Below are 22,357 nucleotides of genomic sequence, written 5' to 3'. Positions count from 1 at the left end.
CTTGGATGACCAAGGGGTAAAAGGATTACTGAAGGACAAAATGGCTGAGAAGCTGAATGCATTTTTTGCCTCTGTCTTCACTGTGGAAAATGAGAAGTGTTTGCCCATTCCAGAACTGCTGATTTCATGAGGGGCGTTGAAAGATCTGAGTCAGATTGAGGTGACGAGAGGTGATGTCTGATAGATTTATGACAATTTAAAAACTGATAAGTCACCAGGACCGGATGGCATACATCCAAGAGTTCTGAAAGAACTCAAAGCTGAACCTGTAGATCTCCTGACAAAAATATGTAATCTTTCATTGAAAACTGCCTCCGTTCCTGAGGACTGGAAGGTAGCAAATGTCACCCCCATCTTTAAAAAGGGTTTCAGAGGAAATTCGGGAAATTACAGGCCAGTCAGTCTGACTTCAATACCGGGAAAGTTGGTAGATTATAGTCAGTTTGACTTCAATACTGGGAAAGTTGGTGGAAACCATTATTAAGGAGAAAATTAGTAGGCACATTGATGAACAAAAGTTATTAAGGAAGACTCAGCATGGGTTCCGTAAGGGAAGATTTTGTCTCAATAACCTGTTAGAGTTCTTTGAGGGGGTGAACAAACATGTGGACAAAGGGGACCCAATAGATTTTTAAAGTTCCTCATCAAAGGCTCCTAAGCAAGCTCAAGAGTCGTGGGGTAAAAGGACAAGTCCTCTTGTGGATCAAAAACTGGCTAATTAATAGGAAACAGAGAGTGAGTATAAATGGGTAATTTTCACAGTGGAGGGTGGTAAGCAGTGGGGTGCCGAAGGGCTGAATACTGGGTCTGATGCTTTTTAACTTGTTCATTAATGATTTGGAGTTGAGAGTAAGCAGTGAAGTGGCTAAGTTTGCAGATGACACTAAATTGTTCAGGGTGGTGAGAACCAGAGAGGATTGTGAGGCACTCCAAAAGAATCTGTTGAGGCTGGGCATCGATGTGGCAAATGAAGTTCAGCCAAGTGCAAAGAAATGCACATTGGGGCCAAAAATCCTAGCTATAAGTACAAGTTGATGGAGTGTGAACTGGCGGAAACTGACCAAGAGAGAAATCTTGGGGTCTTGGTAGATAACTCACTGAAAATGTGGAGACAGTGTGTGATTGCAATAAAAAAGGCCAATGCCATGCTGGGAATTATTAGGAAGAGAATTGAAAACAAATCAGCCAGTATCATAATGCCCCTGTATAAATTGATGGTGCGGTCTCATTTGGAGTACTGTGTACAATTCTGGTCACCACACCTCAAAAAAGATATTATAGCACTGGAAAAAGTGCAGAAAAGGGGGACCAAAATGATTAAAGGGTTGGAACACTTTTCCTATGAAGAAATGTTAAAATGCTTGGGGCTCTTTACCTTGGAGAAACGTTGACTGACCTCCAAACCTTATATAACCAAACCAGAAGTACAGATATGAAGAATTGTTGAAAAAAGATAATCAATTGAAAACTAAAGAAGAACTGGAAAACATGGATATTAAAATGAGTTGGTGGTTGAGAACACAAGTAGAATCCAGGTATGCTAAAGATAATAGATTTTAATATGGATCAGTACCCATTTGATAAAATCTTTTTGGGACCTTAAGAAAAGATTTATATTCATATTTACTACAGATGAAGATGCAAGATGAGACTGTAAAAGACTGCATGGTCCAATGGGCTAAGAACGTGGGCCACAATATTATGTTAGAGGAATGGAAGAAGTTATGGAAACTTAATATCCAATTAACTAAGTCAGTAGCTTTTAAAGAAAACCTGTATAAGATGTTTTATAGATGGTATGTAATGCCACAAAAACTTTCTAAAATGTATTCTAATATGTCAAATAAGTGTTGGAAATGTACAAAGCATGTTGGGTCTTTCTATCATATGTGGTGGACTTATGAGGTGGTGAAAGGCTACTGGAAGATGGTACATGAACTATTACAGAAAATCCTGAAGACACAGATTTAATTTAAACCAGAACTGTTTTTATTGAATATATATCCTAATGACTATACGAAAGAGATGAGACATTTATTGGTTAAAACAATTTTATTTGGTAACATACGGAAACAAATTATATTTCTTGCATCATTAATAACTTATTTTATCTATCCCAAATATTACTTACTACCTCCCCCTCCCCCTGTTACTTGACCCCCACCGGTGTTATTTACTTAAAGTACTAATGTTTAAAGGTACCCTTAACTAATAAAAACAAAATTAATATTCTTCTTTTTTCTAAGACTTAATCATTATCAAAAATTGTCCAATGTCCTTTTATTTTCCACTCTTTTTCTACATATCTTCTGAACTTTTTCCACTCCATCTTAAAAACTTCTAAATCATAGTCTCTTAAAATTCTTGTTAATTTGTCCATTTCACTCCATGACATAACTTTTACAATCCAATCCCATTTCTCTGGTATTTTTTCTTGCTTCCACAACTGCGCATATAATGTCCTAGCAGCTGAAAGCAAGTACCAAATTATAGTTCTATATTTTTTTGGAAATTTTTCCATTTGTAATCCCAATAGAAAAGCCTCTGCAACTTAAATTCATATCCCAAGATCCTAGAAATTTCTTGCTGAATCATCTGCCAATACTTTTTTGCTCTTTCACAAGTCCACCACATATGGTAGAAAGAACCTTCATGTTTTTTACATTTCCAGCATCTGTCTGGCATCTTATTATTCATCTTTGCCAGTTTCTTAGGAGTCATATACCATCTATACATCATTTTAAAACAGTTCTCTTTAATACTATGACACGTCAAAAGCTTCATAGAGTCCTTCCACAAATATTCCCGAGTTTCCATCTGTATTTCTTTATTTACATTAATTGCCCACTTAATCATTTGAGATTTCACTACTTCATCTTCCATAGACCATTTTAAAAGTAATTTATATAATTTTGAAATTAATTTTTCATTGTCTCCAAGCAGAACTTTTTCCATTTCTGTTTGCTCTTTTCTTATTCCTTCAGTTTTAATGTCATTCTCCACCAAGCTCTTTATTTGTTGCATTTGAAACCAATCATATTTATTATTCAGCTCTTCAGCAGTTTTCAATTCTATTTTGCCACTTTGTATTTTTAATAGTTGATTATATGACAATCACTTTTCTTCACCCGTCTCAGCTGTTATTTTTATCACTTCGGCTGGCACTATCCATAATGGTTTTCTCTCATTTCCATATTTCTTATATTTCATCCATGTATTTAGCAAGCTGTTTCTTATATAATGGTGAGAGAAAAAGCCGTCTATCTTTTCCCCCCCATAATACATATAAGCGTGCCAGCCAAATTTATTTCCATGACCTTCCAACGCTAAGAGTTTTTTGTTTAACAATATTATCCATTCTTTTATCCATACTAAGGAAACTGCTTCATGATATCATGATATAATTTTAAGTCTGGTAATTGAAATCCGCCCTCTCTTTTGCATCTGTTAAAATGTTCATTTTAATTCTTGGTTTCTTCCCCACCCACACAAACTCTGAAATTTTTCTTTGCCATCTATTAAATTGTTTACTGTCTTTCACAATCAGAATAGTTTGAAACAAATACATTATTCTTGGTAGAATATTCATTTTAATTGCGCCTATTCTACCCAATAGTGACAAATTAAGATGAGACATTTATTGACGCATATTAACACAGCAGCTAGAATCCTTTTGGCACAGAAATGGAAGCTTCAGAAAATCCCCACGAGATCAGACTAGGTGGAGAAGATACTGGAAACGGCTGAGATGGACTATTTATCCCAGCTGCTTGCCAGGAAATCTAAGGAAGAAGCAAGAAAACTATGGGTGAAGCTATATGTGTGGTTAGATACTTAAGATTCTCTGATGTTAACTTCTACCCTCTTTTTCTGCAATGAATACTATAATGCTACATATTTTGAAATGTAAAGTTAATTAGATAATCTAGCTAATAGGCTTACAATCATGAGAACATTTTACCAAGAGTGTGCTCATATATAGTAAAGTGATAATAATATTTGATAAAGTGTGACTTTAAGGAAGTATTTCCATACAGGCTAAATTACAGTGATACTGATGTCTATATCTATGCTAATTCCCTTTTTCCCTGTTCCCTTTTTTTCCTGGAAAACTAATAAAAATATTGAAACAGAGAAACGTCGACTGAGGGGTGACATGATAGAGGTTTATAAGATTATGCATAGAAGGTAGAGAAAGAAGTACTTTTCTCCCCTTCTCACAATACAAGAACTTGTGGGCACTCAATGAAATTGCTGACCAGTCAAGTTAGAACAGATAAAAAGAAGTACTTCTTCACCTAAAGGGTGATTAACACATGGAATTCACTGCCGCAGGAGGTGGTGGCAACTACAAGCATAGCCAGCTTCAAGAGGGGATTGGATAAACATATGGAGCAGAGGTCCATCAGTGGTTATTAGCCACACCATATTGTTGGAACTCTCTGTCTGGGGCAAGTGATGCTCTGTATTCTTGGTACTTGGGGGAGGGGGCAACAGTGTGAGGGCTTTCATTGTCCTGGCCTCACTGGTGGACCTCCTGATGGCAACTGATTTTTTTGGCCACTGTGTGACACAGAGTGTTGGACTGGATGGGCCATTGGACTTCTCTAATGTTCTTATGTTCTTCGTTGAGACCAGCTGGACTTAGCAACATGATGGAATTGCTAAAAACTTATCTGCTGACCCAAGTTGTTTACTCTCTCCTATGTCTTGTCTCAAGCCTGAGGCAACCAAAAACAGGGTCTATTAAAGGGATGGAGTATTCTTTACTAGAGTCTGGGGGTTTAGGGGAGCCCAGCCTGAGCAACAGGCTCAGTACCATGGTATGCTTTGCTTATGTCACTGCAGAATTTTTCTCTTTCAATGTAGTCTATAGCCTTTCACTCAGACTATATATTTTTTCTTCATGCCATGATGATTGGGGGAGGGGAAGAATCTAAGATTTTAGTCAGCAATGGAAGCAGGATGTTGAGGCTTCTATGAAGAGACAAATATAATTAAACAAGGCATGCTTGGGTTCACTGGCAAAACTGTAAGTTTCCCCCTCTGATGAAAAGGTGTTGTGGGGGGAGGGGCTCTGAAATAGGCAAAACCTCAGCTATCACTGAGGTGGTACACCTCTGTCTGGGCTGCATCAGACTCAGATTTGGCATCGTTTTTGCATGGTCAAATATTCTTCCATACAACAAAGCCTAGCAAATGTATCCCACTGCACTTACAAAAGCTAGATGTCAGAGTGAAGGTTAGTTTGGATCCCCTCTCCCTGCTGTGCCAGTTTTCTGTGCACTGGGATTTTTTTCTTTGTATGGAGGATTATTCAGTTGTGTGAGTCTTCATCCACTGTGGTACAGCTCAGAAACAGATTTACCTACTCTGAGTCTCACTATAGGTTAGAAAGATTGACAACAACTCGACCTTTGAATCTGGAGTGTGAGGGGAGTTTTGTGACTCCCAAATGCACACCAACTCCTTTCTGCTTATGAATATACTGCATGTGGAGAGGCAGTTTCAGCCCATTCCCCTCTCTGTTTTTACACACTCAAACCACCCTTTGGAGCCACAATTGGCTCCAGTGTGAAAATTACATAGGGTCATTTAAGTAAAATGATTTTTGCAAGGGAGTCCCTCCCTGGTGACCACATAAGGCAGTTTGATGCACAACCAGCATGGACACAGGAAGGCTGAAGTAGCTTCTCACTACATGGTGCAGTGGCTAGCAGAAAGGGCCAGGCAGGAAATTCCCATCACAGGTCTGATGCAAAGTCCTCAGGCTATTTGCCAACTATGTGAGGATTTTGTAAATCTATAGAAAGGCCATTCACTGGGAACTAGGTCAAAGAGAAAATGAAGCATTTTGTCTTTGTTTGGAGTTGGCTTCTGTGATGCACTGAATGATGTGTTTTAATGTTATTGCCTTAATGTAAGCGGTGCCTTGAGTTTTATTTGGTTGAAAAGTACTCATAAAATGAAATGTGAAACTTTGGATTTGGATTCTGAATGCTTGCTGAACTTTGAATTTGTTAAATTGTATTTCAGCTCTGATGTGAACTTAACTCCCAACGCTGTGTCCTGTTGATTCTTTAAGGTAACAGAAAAGGTAGCCCTTAAAAAGGGGGATTTAAAAAGATAGAGTAAGCACCCTTTGCATTTCCTATCAGAGAGCAGCTGTAGAGAGTGCTGGATGTGAGAAGGATCTATCCTCATAGCCATCTGTTAAGCAAGGCAGAGTAATATAGAAGTCTTATCGTCAGCTTCTCAGACTAGCCAACCCTGCAACTGATCTCATTTGGTTCTTGCTGGAGGATTTGTCACAACCTGCCTTCACAGCTGGGATTCAGACTCAAATCAATTTGTTTCTCAAATGCTTGATGATTCACATCGCTTATTTTGTATTTGTCATTTTTCTAAAAAGCAAATGCTCTCTTGAAATTAGAGGGCTGAACTGACAGCTTAGGAAAAAGAAGGGTTGTTTATCTCACCTCTACTGTTGTTATTATATGTGTGTGTGTGTGTGTATGTATATATATAATTACACAATTAAACATACCAAAGCAAGAACATGCAGAATTAAGCCCTTCCTAGTCACAGTGTCAGGCATCATTGTTATTTAAAGGTATACTTCCTTTTCTATCTTCCTCACCCCAACAATAGTAACTGTATGAATAGTACTTTGTACACTTCACTTTTCAGATTTAAAAAGGGGGGATTTCATTAGGGGACTTGCTGCCTGTAAACTCCTCTCATAACTGTCTATTTTCTAATGTCTGTTCTGAGCCTGTTTTCTGTGATTTGGAACCAGTTTTATGGTATTTTTCTTCTTCTTTGAATGACTAGCTAAACAGAGAATATTTAATGCAGATTGGGCTGGGTTGTCACCAATACATGGCTGATACTTAGCTCTGTCTCATGCTTCCAACAGATCCTAGGGAGGCTGTGGTGACTTGGTGACATCTAGATTAGATTATTGCAATGTGTTCTCTCTGGGCTGTCTTTGAAGACTGTTCAGGCACTCAGGTTGGTACAGAATACTGTAACCAGAATGCTGACTGGAGTGGGTTGTAGTAGCTCTAATCTCACTCCCAATCAGCTTCTGGACCCAACTCATGTGCTGGTATTGCCCTTTAAAGCCTTATATGGCTTGGGATCAACATGGGATCAATGGGAGCCATAGCATTTTAGTCATCATGTTAGGAATCAATATGGTGGAGCATTTTGAAGACCAGAAGTATTTTTCTTCTGAGGAAAAGGAGTATTTTCTTGTAAATGTTAGGCAAGACAGTTTAGTAGATGAGACAGACAGGTAGTAGTAGAATTCTAATCAGTTTTAAGCCCACTGATTTAAAACTTTGAATAGGATTGCACAGAATAAAATTGTAACAGTCATCATATTTCAAGAATTCTTTTTAAAAAATACATTAATTTAAAAACACATTCTAAATAAGAGAGGAGAAGGTCTAGCGAACAGATCTATTGTTTGTTTCACAATTTAATCACTTGGGCACGAAATTTAGTTGTTACCTTAATGATAACTGGAATTTCATCTCTCAATAGTTTCTCCAAGCATGCCCTATCCGTCAGGACTACTAGTCCATCCAAAAAAGAAAGAATTGTAATCCATGATGGATTACAAATTATTATCTTGGAATGTAAATGGACTAAATTCACTGCAAAAAAAAAAGCAACATTTCATTGGATTAAAAAGCAAAATTGTAATATAATTTGTTTACAAGAAATCCATTTACAACAAAAGGATTACAAATATTTATGGAATAAACAATTAGGATTGGAATTTTTTTCATTGGCAGAACAAAAGAAAAGGGTTGTGATTTTTTATATTAATCAACAATTAGAGCCAAAATTGATATTTAAAGACAAGGATGGAAGATACGTGGCAGTAGAGATAATAATAAATGCAAAGAAAACATTGTTATTAGGACTGTATGCACCAAATGGCGCAAAAGATGCTTTTTTCAAAGACATTACCCAACAGCTTGATGAAGTGACTTATGACCAGATATTGATGATGGGGGATTTTAATGGAATAATACAGAACAAAATAGATAGATCTGGGCAAAAAAGTAACAACAAGGAAGGGAAACTGCCGAAATCTTTTTTTGAACTGGTTAAACAAGAAAATTTGGAAGATATCTGGAGAAAATTCAACCTGGAAATAAGAGACTATACTTCTTTTTCAGCGAGACATATTACTTCTTCCAGAATTGACATGTTATGGGGCACTAAAGATTTGGGCCTTATAACTAAAAAAGTAGAGATTTTACCAAAGATAAGTGCTGATCATAACCCAATATTATGAATTACAAAATTGCAAAAAAAAATCAAGAAGATGGAGAATAAATGAAGATTTGTTACAAAATAACTGTGACATTTCTAGAAAATGAAACAAGAGCTTTCTTCCAAGTAAATGATAAAGATGATATAGAATTTAAGATGGTATGGGATGCTTATAAAGCAGTAATGAGAGGGATACTGATTACATTAAATAATAAGGATAAAAGAGTGAAAGAAAAACAGAGACTAGACATTCAAAATATGATAAAGAAAAAAGAAGGGGAACTGAGAAAAAGGCCAGGGAAAAAGAAAATTATAAGGGAGATTACTATATTACAAACTCAAATGAGACATTTGCTGAACAAAGAAATTGAATGGAATTTGAAAAAATTGCAACAGAAATCTTTTGAGGGTGTGAATAAGCCTGGAAAGTATTTAGCTTGGCAACTGAAGAAAAAGAGAGAAAGTTAAACTATTAGCAAAATTGTGACTGGTGGAAGAGAGATAGTAGATCAAGAAGGAATAAAAAGAGAATTTTTTAAGTATTATGCCAACTTATTTAAGGGTGTGAAAATAAGAAAAGAAAAGATTGAAGAGTACTTGCAAAATGTTAAAATAGCACCCCTAACGGAAAATATGAAGAAAAGTTTGAATGATCCAATTGAAAAAATTGAAATTGAAGCAGCAATTAATATAATGAAAATTGGTAAGGCATCTGGGCTAGATGGTTACACGGCTAAATTTAAAAAAATAAATAAAGAAGAATTAGTACCAAAATTACAAAAATTGATGAATATGATAAGAATAAAAGGGGAAATACCAAATATCTGGAAGGAAGCTGTAATTTCATTGATACCTAAAGAAGATAGAGATGTCACGAATGTACAGAATTATAGACCAATTTCATTATTAAATATTGATTATAAGATATACACAAAAATCTTGGTAGAAAGACTTAAACAATATTTGATGAACTTTATAAAGGAAGATCAATCAGGATTTCTCCCTAAAAGACAAATAAGACATAATATAAGAACAGTTGTACATATTGTAGAATATTATGAAAAACATCCAGAAAAAGAAGTTGCATTATTCTTTGCTGATGCAGAGAAAATAATAATAATAATAATAATAATAATAATAATAATAATAATAATAATAATAATAATAATAATAATAATAATAATAATAATAATAATAATAATAATAATAATAATAATAAATTTTATTTATATCCCGCCCTCCCCACCTCGGCAGGCTCAGGGCGGCTAACAACATTTTATAAAAACATACAGTAGTTAAAAGCCGTTAGATTTAACAATATAAAACAGTAAACACTAAACTTAACAATATTAAAACCAGTCCAATGAGTACAGTTATTCAGCGGTATAGGTCTTCAAACCGCATTGGCGGATCCTTAATTACCGATCTTCTTAGCCGTCCAAGTGTGCAAGCTTAAAAAGGGCGGTCTTGCAGGCCCTGCGGAACTGATCAAGGTTCCGCAGGGCCCGCACCTCCTCGGGGAGTCAGTTCCATAGGGTAGGGGCTGCGATTGAGAATGCCCGCGCCCTAGTATTCTGGTATTTAATCTCCTTCGGCCCAGGGATGGTCATTAGATTTTTCCCAACTGACCTCAGTGCTCTCTGGGGTTCATATGGGGAAAGACGGTCCCTCAGGTAGGCAGGTCCTCGGCCATATAAGGCTTTGTACTGGACCCGGTATATGATCGGCAGCCAGTGCAGTTCACGTAGCCCCGGCCGTATATGTTCCCGTTTTGGAAGTCCCAACAACAGCCTGGCCGCCACGTTCTGCACTAGCTGCAGTCTCCAAGTCCGGCACAGAGGTAGCCCCAAGTAGAGGGCATTACAGTAGTCTAGTCTTGAGGTGACCGTTGCATGGATCACTGTTGCGAGGTCCCGGCGCTCAAGGAAAGGGGCCAACTGCCTTGCCCGCTTCAGGTGGAAGAATGCTGACTTGGCAGTGGCTGCTATCTGGGCCTCCATCGATAATGAAGGCTCCAGTAAAAAACCCAGGCTCTTTACCTGGTGCGCTGCTTTCAATAGCGCACCATCGAAGGCTGGGAGAGCTATATCCCTTCCCAGAGCGCCGCGACCCACGCAAAGGACCTCTGTCTTCGCTGGGTTCAACTTCAACCCACTCAGCCTGAGCCATGTTGCAACAGCCTGTAAGGCCCGGTCGAGATTCCCTGGTGCGGAGTCGGGCCAGCCGTCCATTAGTAGATAGAGCTGGGTGTCATCTGCATATTGATGGCAACCCAGCCCAAACCGCCGGGCAATCTGGGCAAGGGGGCGCATATAGATGTTGAACAACATCGGGGAGAGCACTGCTCCCTGGGGCACCCCACAGTCCAGTGTGCGCCTCCGGGACCGTTCACTCCCGATAGCCACCCTCTGTCCCCGACCCATGAGAAAGGAGGAAAGCCATTGCAAGGCCGACCCCTCAACCCCAATGTTGGCGAGGCGGCACGTCAGTAGCCGATGGTCGACTGTATCAAATGCAGCCGACAGATCCAACAGCATCAGCACCGCAACGCCGCCTCGATCCAGTTGCCGTTGGAGGTCATCTACCAAGGTGACCAACACCGTCTCCGTTCCATGGCCCGGCCGGAAGCCAGACTGACATGGGTCTAAGACAGAAGCGTCATCCAGAAACCTCTGAAGCTGCGATGCCACGGCCCTCTCAATAATTTTACCTAAAAACGGTAAATTAGACACCGGCCGGTAGTTCGCCAATTCGGCCGGGTCTGCTGTGGCTTTTTTCAAAAGAGGGCGGACCAAGGCCTCTTTCAGAGGTGTTGGAAACTGCCCCTCTGGGAGGGACCTGTTTATGATGTCCTGTAAAGGACAACTAAGCTCCCCCTGGCAAGATTTAATCAGCCAAGAGGGGCAAGGGTCCAGATCGCATGTTGTCGGGCGAGCAGCAGAGAGGATTCTGTCAACTTCCTCCAGGCTGAGCGGGTCGAAGTGGTCCAGCACTAAACCCGAAGACAGGCACGGAGCCTCAATTTCAGCTTTTGATAATTTGAACTAGGACTTTATGTTTGCAGTTATGGAAAAGATAGAACTTGTAGAGCACTTTATAAGAATGATAAAAGCAATGTATACGGAACAGAGTGCAAAGTTGTGTATAAATACAGATCTTACAGATAATATGATGATTAGTAAAGGTACAAGACAAGGTTGCCCGCTTTCACCATTGTTGTTTATTATGACTCTTGAAATTTTACTGATACAAGTACAAGATAATAAAGAAATAGAAGGGCTAAAGAGGGCGAGGCAGTTGGCTCCCTTCTTGGAGTGCAGCGACCTAGCAACAGTGATCCACGCAACGGTCACCTCGAGACTAGACTACTGCAATGCCCTCTACATGGGGCTGCCCTTATACCGAACACGGAAACTCCAGGTAGTCCAGAACGCAGCAGCCAGGCTGCTAATGGGACTACCACGGTGGGAACATGCGCGGCCTGGGCTGCGGGATCTGCATTGGCTACCTGTTGTGTACCGTGTTCGCTATAAAGTGCTGGTTATCACCTTTAAAGTCCTATATGGCCGAGGACCTGCCTACCTAAGGGACCGCCTCTCCCCATATGTTCCCCAGAGAGCACTGAGATCTAGCTCTCAGAATCTTCTAACAATCCCTGGGCCAAGAGAGGCTAGACTGAAGACAACCAGGGAGCAAGCCTTCTCGGTAATGGCCCCTTGATGGTGGAATCATCTTCCAGAGATGGTACGAGCCCTGCGGGACTTGAATCAATTCCGCAGGGCTTGTAAAACATTTCTTTTCCAGCTGGCTTTTGAGACAGAACCTGGCTAATCTGATGTGTAGCTATTTAGCCATCTTGTGGATATTACAACTTACAGTATTTTTATAGCACCTATTTTTATCTATTTTATTCATTTTAAATTATTATGTAATTAACTATATCTAATAATTGTTATTTATATTGTTTTATCTAATTCATGGAATTTCCATGTCTGTGAGCCGCCCTGAGCCGGCCTCTGGCGGGGGAGGGCGGGATATAAAAATAAATTTATTATTATTATTATTATTATTATTATTATTATTATTATTATTATTATTAAAAATCAGAGGATCTATTTATAAATATAGAGCATTTGCTGATGACATAATGTTTATAACTGAAAACCCTGTACAAGTAACACCTTTGTTGTTAGCTAAGATACAAGAATATGGAGAACTGGTGGGATTTTATGTTAATAAAGAAAAGTCAAAACTTTTATGTAAAAATATACAAGCAAACAAACAAAAGGAATTGCAGAGATTGACGGGATGTGAAGTTGCTTCCAAAGTAAAATATTTGGGCTTGGAGATAACAATGAAGAATATTGATTTGCTTAAAAATAACTATGAAAAGCTATGGCATAAAATGGATGAAGATTTGATGAAATGGAATAAACTTAATTTGACTTTGCTGGGCAGAATAGCAGCAATGAAGACGAACATTTTGCCGAGAATAATGTATTTGTTTCAAATTATTCTGATTGTGAAAGACAGTAAACAATTCAATAAATGGCAAAGGAAGATTTCAGAATTTGTTTGGGCTGGGAAGAAACCAAGGATTAAAATGAAAATTTTAACAGATGCTAAAGAGAGAGGAGGATTCCAGCTACCAGACTTAAGAATATATCATGATGCAGTTTGCTTAGTATGGATAAAAGATAGGGTGACGCAGTCAAATAAAAAACTTTTAATGTTGGAAGGTCATGGAAATAAATTCGGCTGGCCCACTTACATGTACTATGGGAAGGAAAAAATGAATGTTTTTTTCTCACCATTATATAAGAAATAATCTGTTAAATACATGGATGAAGTATAAGAAGTATGGTGATGAGAGAAAGCCATTATGGATAGTGCCAGAAGAAGTGATAAAAAAATAGCAGCTAAGACCAGTGAAGAAAGAGGGTTATCATATTATCAACTATTAAAAATACAAAGTAGTAAAATAGAATTGAAATCTGCTGAGGAGTTGAATAACAAATATGACTGGTTTCAAATGCAACAAATAAAGAGCTTGATGGAAAATGATATCAAAGCTGAAGGAATAAGAAGAGAGCAAACAGAAATGAAGAAAGTTCTGCTGGGAGATAATGAAAAATTAATTTCAAAAATATATGTTACTTTTAAAAAGGTCTACAGAAAATGAAGTAGTGAAATCCCAAATGATTAAATGGGCAATCAATGTAAATAAAGAAATACAAATGGACACATGGGAATATCTTTGGAAGAATTCTATGAAACTTTCAACATGTCAGAGTATTAAAGAGAACTGTTTTAAAATGATGTATAGATGGTATATGACTCCTAAAAAGTTGGCAAAGATGAACAATAAGATGCCAGATAGATGTTGGAAATGTAAAAAACATGAAGGTTCTTTCTACCATATGTGGTGGACTTGTGAAAGAGCAAAATAGTATTGGCAGATGATTCAACAAGAAATTTCCAGAATCTTGGGAAATAAATTTAAGAAAGTTGCAGAGACATTTCTGTTGGGATTACAAATGGAAACATTTCCAAAAGAAGATAGAACTTTGATTTGGTACTTGCTTTCAGTGGCTAGGACACTGTATGCACAGTTATGGAAGCAAGAAAAAATACCAGAAAAATGGGGTTGGATTACAAAAGTTATAGCATGGAGTAAGATGGATAAACTAACAAGAATCTTAAGAGACTGTAATTTGGAAGTTTATAGAAAGGAGTGGAAAAAGTTTAGAGGTTATGTAGAAAAACAATGGAAAATAAAAGGTCATTGGACAATTTTTTAAGAATGATTTAGTATTAGAAAAAAGAAGAAATATGAATCTAGGTTTATATGGTTTAAGGGTACCTTTAAGTGTTAGCATTTTTAGTTTATAACATCAGCGGGAGTCAAGTAACGGGGGGAGGGGGATTTAGAAAATAGCATATGGGAAAGATAAAAAAAAAGTTATTAATGGATATTGTTACCATATGTTATTAATAAACTTCTTTAAAAGGCAAAAAAGGAAGAATTGTCATATCTCTAATTTCTTTATAAAAAGGACAATGGATAAAAACATGTCCCAACATTTCCACCATGCCAAGGGAGCAGGGACAGATCCTTTCAGGATATGAGGTCTTCTTATATCTCCCTTCTAATACTATTGATGGAATAACATCTTATCTAAAGGCCCTCTTGTGGGGAGGAAAATTAAAGTTTCAAGATACTGGGCCATTATCATGGAGTATCTAAATTTTGCAGGAGCCATAGAGTTTGGAGTTCTCCTTAGGTCTTCTTGCTGCTCCATGTCACAAACTCCTTAATTATAGATTTTGCATTATCAGTATTCTGTGGCAATAGAGCACCAGATAAAAGGCCCATTCTTTCTACATTACCCTCAACTAAGTGCAACCATCTTGACTGGTGGAAATCTTGTGTTATTAAGGGAAGAAGGCCTTTTGGATTCCTGTGTATCCTAGGCAGGACTGGACTGCCGACTAGGCAAATTAGGCAATTGCCTAGGGCACTGGTGGTCCAGGGGCACAGAATTGGATGCCTCTCTTAGTCCCCCCCCCCTTGTGCCTCTCAGAGTCTCCAAGAAGCACAGGCTGCAGCGTTTTCTCCCCCCCTTTCACCCTTGAGGTGCCAAAATAGGGAAAGGATCTCCCACCCTTGCCTCTCGGAGATGCCAAGAGGTATGGGCAGAGGGTCTTCCCCTTGCTTTTGCACCCCTGGGGTGCAAGGTTCCCCCCCATACCTCTTGGAGTCTTTGAGAGGCATGGGCAACAGGGCTTTCTCCCTGCTTTTGCACCCTTGGGGTGCAAAAACAGTGAAAGGCTCTCCCCTGTTGCACCTCTCAGAGAGATGCAAGCTGATGAGGCAACCCCTTCTCAGGGGTCCATAGGACAAAATGGAGAGATTGGGCCGCTATTGCAGCACAACCCCAGAGAAGGGGTTTAAAGTTTAAAACCCTTCTGTAGCATAACAGATTGCCCATCTAAACAGCCTGTAATGAAAATAAACCCATGATTTTAAAAATCTATTCTGATTTCTTTTGTTATTGCAGCCTTGGCGTCTATTAGTTTCATTTTTTAAAGATCAGGTGGCATATAAATTAATTTAGAACTTTTACTTCCTGCCTCTTCACAGTCCTGCTTGAGGCAGTTTATAATTAAAGACTGCAATATTAAAGCCATTAAAACATAAGCCATTGAACATAAAAACTATCCATAAAACACAAGCAGACCATTAAAAACCTGGTAAGATAAAACTAATTAAAAACCTGGGTAAAGATATGTGTTTTAAGCTGCCTCCTAACCCCACGCCCCAGATGAGCCTCAAGGGGGCAGACATTCCAAAGGCAAGATGCCATCACAGAAAATGCCCCATCTCTAGTTGTGACTCACCTTAAGAAGGTGGAAATTCAGAGATCAGGGCTTAAGAGGCAGATATTAGCTGGTGGGCTGGATAGCAAGTGAGGAGATGATAAGGTACCCCAACCTTAAGTAAATTAGGGTCTTAAAGTTAAGAACCAGCACTTTGAATTGTGCCAAGAAACAAATTGGTTCCTTAGAGTTTGGGCTTTCTTTTTAATGTTGTTGGTTTTTCCATATCTCAAGCAAATCTAAGTTTTTAACATTTTGGGACTAGTGATCCACAGGGCATTTAATTTGTAGTTCAGTCACTAGGCTTTGTTTCTTCAGCCCCTCTGATGTGCTTTTCGCTAAACAATCTAGTTAGCACTAATTGCGCTACTGATTGCTTGGATATATTACTAAATACATCTCCATTTGGAAGTGGTCCAAACTCACTAGCTCAATTAAACAAGGTCACAAGTGGAATGCCCTTCAGTTTCTTTTAATCTGTCTGTAAATTCATTGTTGTCCAAAGGCAGGTGAATGTCACTGACAAGACCAATCATATCCATACATATGCATGCAAATTCCATCTCACCTAATGGAAATTCTTTCACTATTTAACTAAGATCTCATATCGGTGGTGCCAAACTTTGCTGCAGCCATCTTGGCAACAGGCAATACTCAACACAATGATCAGTACACTATGGGTACTGCCATTTTGACCTTGGCTGCAGGATTCTTGTTGCTAAGTCACTCTGAATTAAGAAGTTCATTAAGATGAAGATAACTGGAAGGCAGGACTTTTAATACCTGTTAAGTATTATTGGGCATGCTTAGCGGAAAGGCCCTGGTTGTGCTACAAAAAAGCCATTTGACAGATGATGTACATATGTGTGTGTGTTCAGCATCAAAGATTAGGTGCTCTCACCTTATTCAGAACACAAGAGGAGGTGAAGCTGTAGCATCAGGAGCTAATTCACAGGGTCAGTGATAGCAAACTAGGAACCTAGTTCCTAGCAAACTAGGAACCTAGGGTCGTGGTAGATAACTCACTGAAAATGTCAAGACAGTGTGCGATTGCAATGAAAAAGGCCAACGCCATGCTGGGAAGGTCCGGCCCCTTCCCAGCCGAGCCAGCGTGCTGGCTATTAGGCTGGGGGCCGTTTTTGCGCCCGCGAAAGGAGGGAGGGGCAGAAACATCACCCGACATACGGGTGTCTGCCTAGGCGCGGAGCTGGGGCTATATAAGCCCCGGCTCCCGCCCTCCTACGCAGTTGGGAATCGGCTCTCTGTGAGAGAGCCACGTGCGTGGGAGCTGCAGCAGGATTGAGGCCTGGGCAGCTCGGGACGTCGAGGACGTGCGGCGTAGCGGAGGCTTCGGGCGTCGGCGGTTCTGAAGAGCAGCTGATCGGCGCGGCGGGGCGTTGCGCAGCGAGACGCTTGCGGCGGCTAAGTTTTGCTCGGGGCTTTGGGAGGTGGCCGGGACGGATCGGGTTGGCGCGGCGCTTCCCTAGTTAGGGCGCCTTGTGGGCGCTGAGCCTGGGGGGAGTTTTGTCTGCATTCCTTGTTTCGCCTGAATCAGGGCAGAGCGCAGCGGCAGCTGGCAGGGTGCGCAGGCGGCTGGCCATTATTAGGCAGCAGCTTACCCCGTGGGTTCCAGGCCACCAAGGTGCTTTAATTTTCCTCCCGGAGGGCGAGTGGGCCACTGATTCGCTTGTTGGGGGGGTTGTGAAGCACCCCCCCCTTTTTTTTTTTCCTGTCTTTTGGGCGCATCGTATCTGGCTACCCCACTTAACTGCCTGGTGCTGGGGCTTGTCTCAACCCCCCCTCTCTCTCTCAGCACCCCCCCTCCCTCCCTCCCCTGGGGGTTTGGGAGTGTGTAGTGGGGGTGCCTGCTCTTTGGTTTGTGGCCTGATAGTCTGGGTCCCAACCCTTTAACTACACTCCATTTCCTTCACATTAGTGGAGGTGGGTGGGGCTGAGAGGGGCTTCTGGGTGGCCGGTGTGCATCAGCCTTTGTTGTTGGCTTTTCACAGTATCAATGGCACCGAAGAAAGGGCAGGGCAAGTCTAAGGGCAAGCAGCCCGCCCGCCCACCACGGGGGCGGGGCCAGCAAGGCGCCCCAGCCGAGGAGCAGGATCAGAGTGAGCGGGTCCGACTCGCTATTATGAGTCAGTTGGATGCCCTCGAACAGGATCGTGTTGCCAGGGGTGCCCCCATTTGGGAGGGGCGTCGCCGTGCCACCGGCCGGTCGGCGCGGCTGACTTTCGAGTCAGAGTTGCTTGCACGGCTGTCTGCTTTGCAGGGTGGGCCGTCGGAGCCTGAAGAGCCGCTGGAACCCGATCAAGAGGAGGACCCCGGCGAGGGCCCATCGGGCATGCCATCGGGCGACGGTGCATCTGGCAGTGGGGGGCCGCAGCCCCCTGGAGGTTCGGGCGTCCTACCGGGTGATGGTGGTAAGCCCTTTATTCTGCCTGTTCAAGGATGGCCTTGGGGTCCCATTCAGCCGACCCCCCAACCGCAGGGGGCGAGTGGGGTAGGGTGGGGGCCCGCGTTGGTAGGAGCCAGTGAGCAGTTGGTCCCTGCCCAGCCGTGGGCTTGGGGTTTGCATACCCCCGGTTTGCTTTCCAGTCCGGTTCTTACCCCTACTGGCCAGCAGGTGGGCGCTGTGGCGCCTCCTGCACCCCCCCCTCCCCTGCCCACACCTGGCATTTTGCCTTGGGGTGGTCAGCAGTGGGCACAACTGCAGGGGGCATGGCCTGCAGCTCAAGGGGGCAGGTGGTTCTATCCCCCGAACCCCTATGCTAGTATCCCCTTTCATGCTCTCCCTTATGGCGACACTTCCTTGCCATTGGGGGACCATTTGACGGCGGCCACGCGCGAGAAAATTCTCCGCGGGGAGTATGTGGATGTGTTTAGTCTCCTGTTTAGAGAGCTCGAGAAGAAAAGTAAGGACGAGCTCGACGACAGGGAGAAGGAAAAGCTAAAACGCAGGAAGGTCGATAGGGCTTGGGCAAACTGGTTGCCCGGCTTCCTGATCTATGCCGGTGTTATAGCAAGAGCCCAGCCGGCTAGGGCAGCGGCCCTCTTTCAGTACATTGATATAGTTTATAGGGCCTATACGGACTTCGTCGGTGCAGCTTGGCTGCAATACGACGAAGCCTTCCGGATGAGGGCCGCAGTCAATCCTGGAATGCCGTGGGACCAGATAAATCAGCAGCTGTGGTTGCAGCTGATGGCCCCGGCCAAACCAAATGCTGGAGATAGGTCCGACAGTGGCCATTTGGTACAGAGATTGCAGCAACAACAGACTACCGCAGGTGCCCGCGTTTCCGCGGGCCAGCCGGTTCAAACCCGGTTGGTGTGCTGGGAGTTTGCTTACAAGGGCGTGTGCCCCCGGAAGCCCTGCAAATTCCGTCACGAATGCCCGTTGTGCAGTGGGGCCCACGCTTTGTCGGCCTGCAGTAGATCAAAGCCTGGAGGGGGTGGCAGGCGCCCCGGTGGCGGCGGCGGTGGTCCGCAGCCACCTGGAAAAGGGGCCCAGCCCCATCCGCCTTCCGGCTCTCAGTAGGTTATTGGCGGCATACCCGCGTAGGGCTGATGCTGTATATTTGCAGGACGGGTTTACTCTGGGGTTTCGGATTCCTTACAGGGGGCTTAGGGCCCCCTTTTTGGCACCCAACCTAAGATCGGTTGTGGGGCTTGAGCATGTGGTCCGGGTTAAAATTGCCAAAGAATGCCAGGAAGGCAGGGTCCTTGGACCCTTCGAGGCACCGCCGGTCCCCACATTGAGGGTATCCCCGTTGGGGGTGGTGCCCAAGAAGGCAGCGGGAGAGTACTGGATTATTCACCACCTGTCTTATCCTAGGGGAGCTTCGGTGAACGATGCTATCCCCGAGGAGCTTTGTTCGGTGCGTTACACCTCCTTTGACCAAGCGGTCAAAGTAGTTCGCGGCTGCGGGGTTGGGGCTGAGTTGGCGAAATGCGACATTAAGTCGGCATTTCGCCTCTTGCCTGTCCACCCCGATGACTTTGAGTTATTGGGCTTTTCATTTGACGGGAAATTCTATATGGACCGGGCATTGCCGATGGGCTGCTCCATTTCCTGTGCAGCGTTTGAGCGATTCAGTTCCTTTTTGGAATGGGCGCTCAGGGATAGGACGGGGGTTAGCGACACGGCGCATTACCTGGACGACTACCTTTTCGTCGGCCCAGCAGGATCTGGTCAGTGCGCCAGGTTGTTAAGCTCCTTCCAGGAATTAGCCCTCGAACTTGGCGTGCCACTGGCGCACGAGAAAACCGAGGGTCCAGCACGGTCCTTACCTTTTTAGGTATTGAGCTGGATACGCTCCAGCAGACATCACGGTTACCGGAGAATAAGGTCTCCGACCTTAAGAACCGGTTGGCTGCCTTGAGGGGGCAGCGGAAGGTTTCCCTGTTAGAGCTTGCAAAGTGGTGGCCCCCGGCAGGGCCTTTTTGCGGCGCTTTTGCGATGCTATGGGCCAGCTGCGCCTCCCTCACCATCGGACTCGGGTCACTGCTGGAATGAGAGCGGACCTAGAGGTTTGGGAGGAGTTTCTGGAATCCTTCAATGGTGTTTCGTTCTGGAGGGACGACCTGAAGATTGAAGCTGAGCTTCAGATTTCTTCGGATGCGTCCGGCGCCAGTGGATTTGGAGTATACTTTAGGGGCCATTGGTGTGCCGAGCAATGGCCCGCTGAATGGTTGGATAGCGGGCTTTGTAGAGATCTTACGTTTCTGGAATTTTTCCCCATTTTAGTGGCTGTTTGCCTTTGGGGAGAGCAGCTTGCCAACCATTCAGTTTTGTTTTGGTGCGATAACATGGCTGTAGTACATGTTATCAATTCCTTGACTTCTAAATCGGCCGCGGTCATGAACTTGGTTAGGTTTTTTACCCTGCGTTGCCTCCGGTTGAATGTTTTATTCCTGGCTAGGCACGTACCGGGCGTATGTAATGGTGTGGCGGATGCTCTGTCTCGCTAACAGATGGAGCGTTTCCGGCAGTTGGCCCCAGAGGCAGATCCATGTCCGGCGGAAATGCCCGCGGAACTCTGGAGGCTTGGGAGAAGGAAGCCGGTAGGGCCATTCAGTTGGCGCTAGCCCCTAGTACAAGGAGGGCATATGCCAGGGCGACCGCCCAGTTTGGTGAATTCAGGAGTTCGGTTGCACTCCCGGATTGTTGGCCGATTCCGGTGGCGCACATCATGCAATTTTGCGTGCACCAAAAGGAAAGAGGTTTGGGGTTAAAGACTATAAGGGGACATCTGGCGGCATTGGCCTTTGACAGTAAGGCCCGCGGCCTCCCGGAGTTCACGGGTGACTTTAGAGTTAAGAAGATGCTTGAGGGCTGGGCCCGGGAGCGGGTACGGCAGGTAGATGACAGACAGCCTATCTCCCCGTCCGTCCTCAGTGGTTTGTTTGGGGGATGGCCCAGTGTTTGCTCCTCCCCATTCGAGGCTGCATTGTTCCACGCCGCCTCGCTGTTGGCCTTCTTTGGGGCCCTGCGCGTAAGTGAGCTGGTAGTGCAGTCAAAGGCTGACACTTCTGGGAGGGCGCTCCAATCCGGAGATGTAAAAATTACTAATAGCCAGCTAGTTCTGACGATTCGCCGGTCCAAGACTGATCAGAGGCAGAGGGGGACCATCATCACGATCGGCATGTGTGCATCGCAGGAATTATGTCCGGTCAGGGCTGTTCGTCGCTACGTGCAGCTCAGGGGCGAGGCCCAAGGTCCTTTTCTTAGGCATGACGATGGCTCCCCTCTTACCAAATATCAGTTCTGGTCGGTCACAAGCAAGGCCCTAGTTCGCTTAGGTCTCGCTGGCGTCAAATTTGGGACGCATTCCTTCCGGATCGGGGCGGCCTCCACAGCTGCTTCTATGGGCTACACGCCATCTGCCATTCGGCATATTGGCCGATGGCGGTCGGCGGCTTATAAGTCTTATGTGCGCCCCCTGGTCACCTAGTTGGTAGGTGGGGGGGGGGGGTTGGTTGTTTGCATTGTGTATGTTATGCTGACAGTTGTTTGTTCTTTCAGGTGCTGTGGCTCGTGGTGAGAGAAGGCGTGTTCTCATCTGCGGGCACAGCATGGTTTTCTGGGCGGCCCACTTCGCCAGACGGTCTCCTGTGGGCACCCAGCTTGGCCTCAGTGCGTGGGCTACTGTGGAATGGCTGGGTCGTCGGGGACTGCGCTGGCCCGGGATCATGCCACTTTTGTTCAGGGAGCGTAAGGCGTTACCTCCACACATTCTTGTCGTTCACTTGGGAGGGAACGACTTGGGGTTGCTGCGTGGGAAGGCCCTTTCCCAGCAGGCTTTGGCCGACCTCCGCGAAATTCGGCGCAGGTGGCCGGGGGTTCTACTAGTGTGGTCGGCAATTTTGCCACGCAGGGTTTGGAGGTACGCCATTTCGCCGGGTGGAATCGAACGGGCCAGACGTAAGGCCAACAGGGCCATTCAGAAGGCCATGGAGGGGGGATTGGGAATTTTCCTCCCGCATCCGGCCATACGGGTCAATCAAGCTGACCTGTATCGGCCGGATGGTGTTCATTTATCTGATTTGGGTAACCGGGCCTTTTTGGATGAAATTCGGCAGGGGGTGCGGCTGGCTCTGGGCCACCCGTTGGGGCGCTAATGCCTAAGCAGAGGCTTGGCATTGGCGGTGGCTGGATGAGGTTTGGCCACGGGGTTTC

The sequence above is a fragment of the Heteronotia binoei genome, chromosome 1 (genome assembly GCF_032191835.1).
Source record: "Heteronotia binoei isolate CCM8104 ecotype False Entrance Well chromosome 1, APGP_CSIRO_Hbin_v1, whole genome shotgun sequence".
Classification (NCBI taxonomy): domain Eukaryota; kingdom Metazoa; phylum Chordata; class Lepidosauria; order Squamata; family Gekkonidae; genus Heteronotia; species Heteronotia binoei.
Note: the sequence above shows the minus strand (reverse complement) of the source record.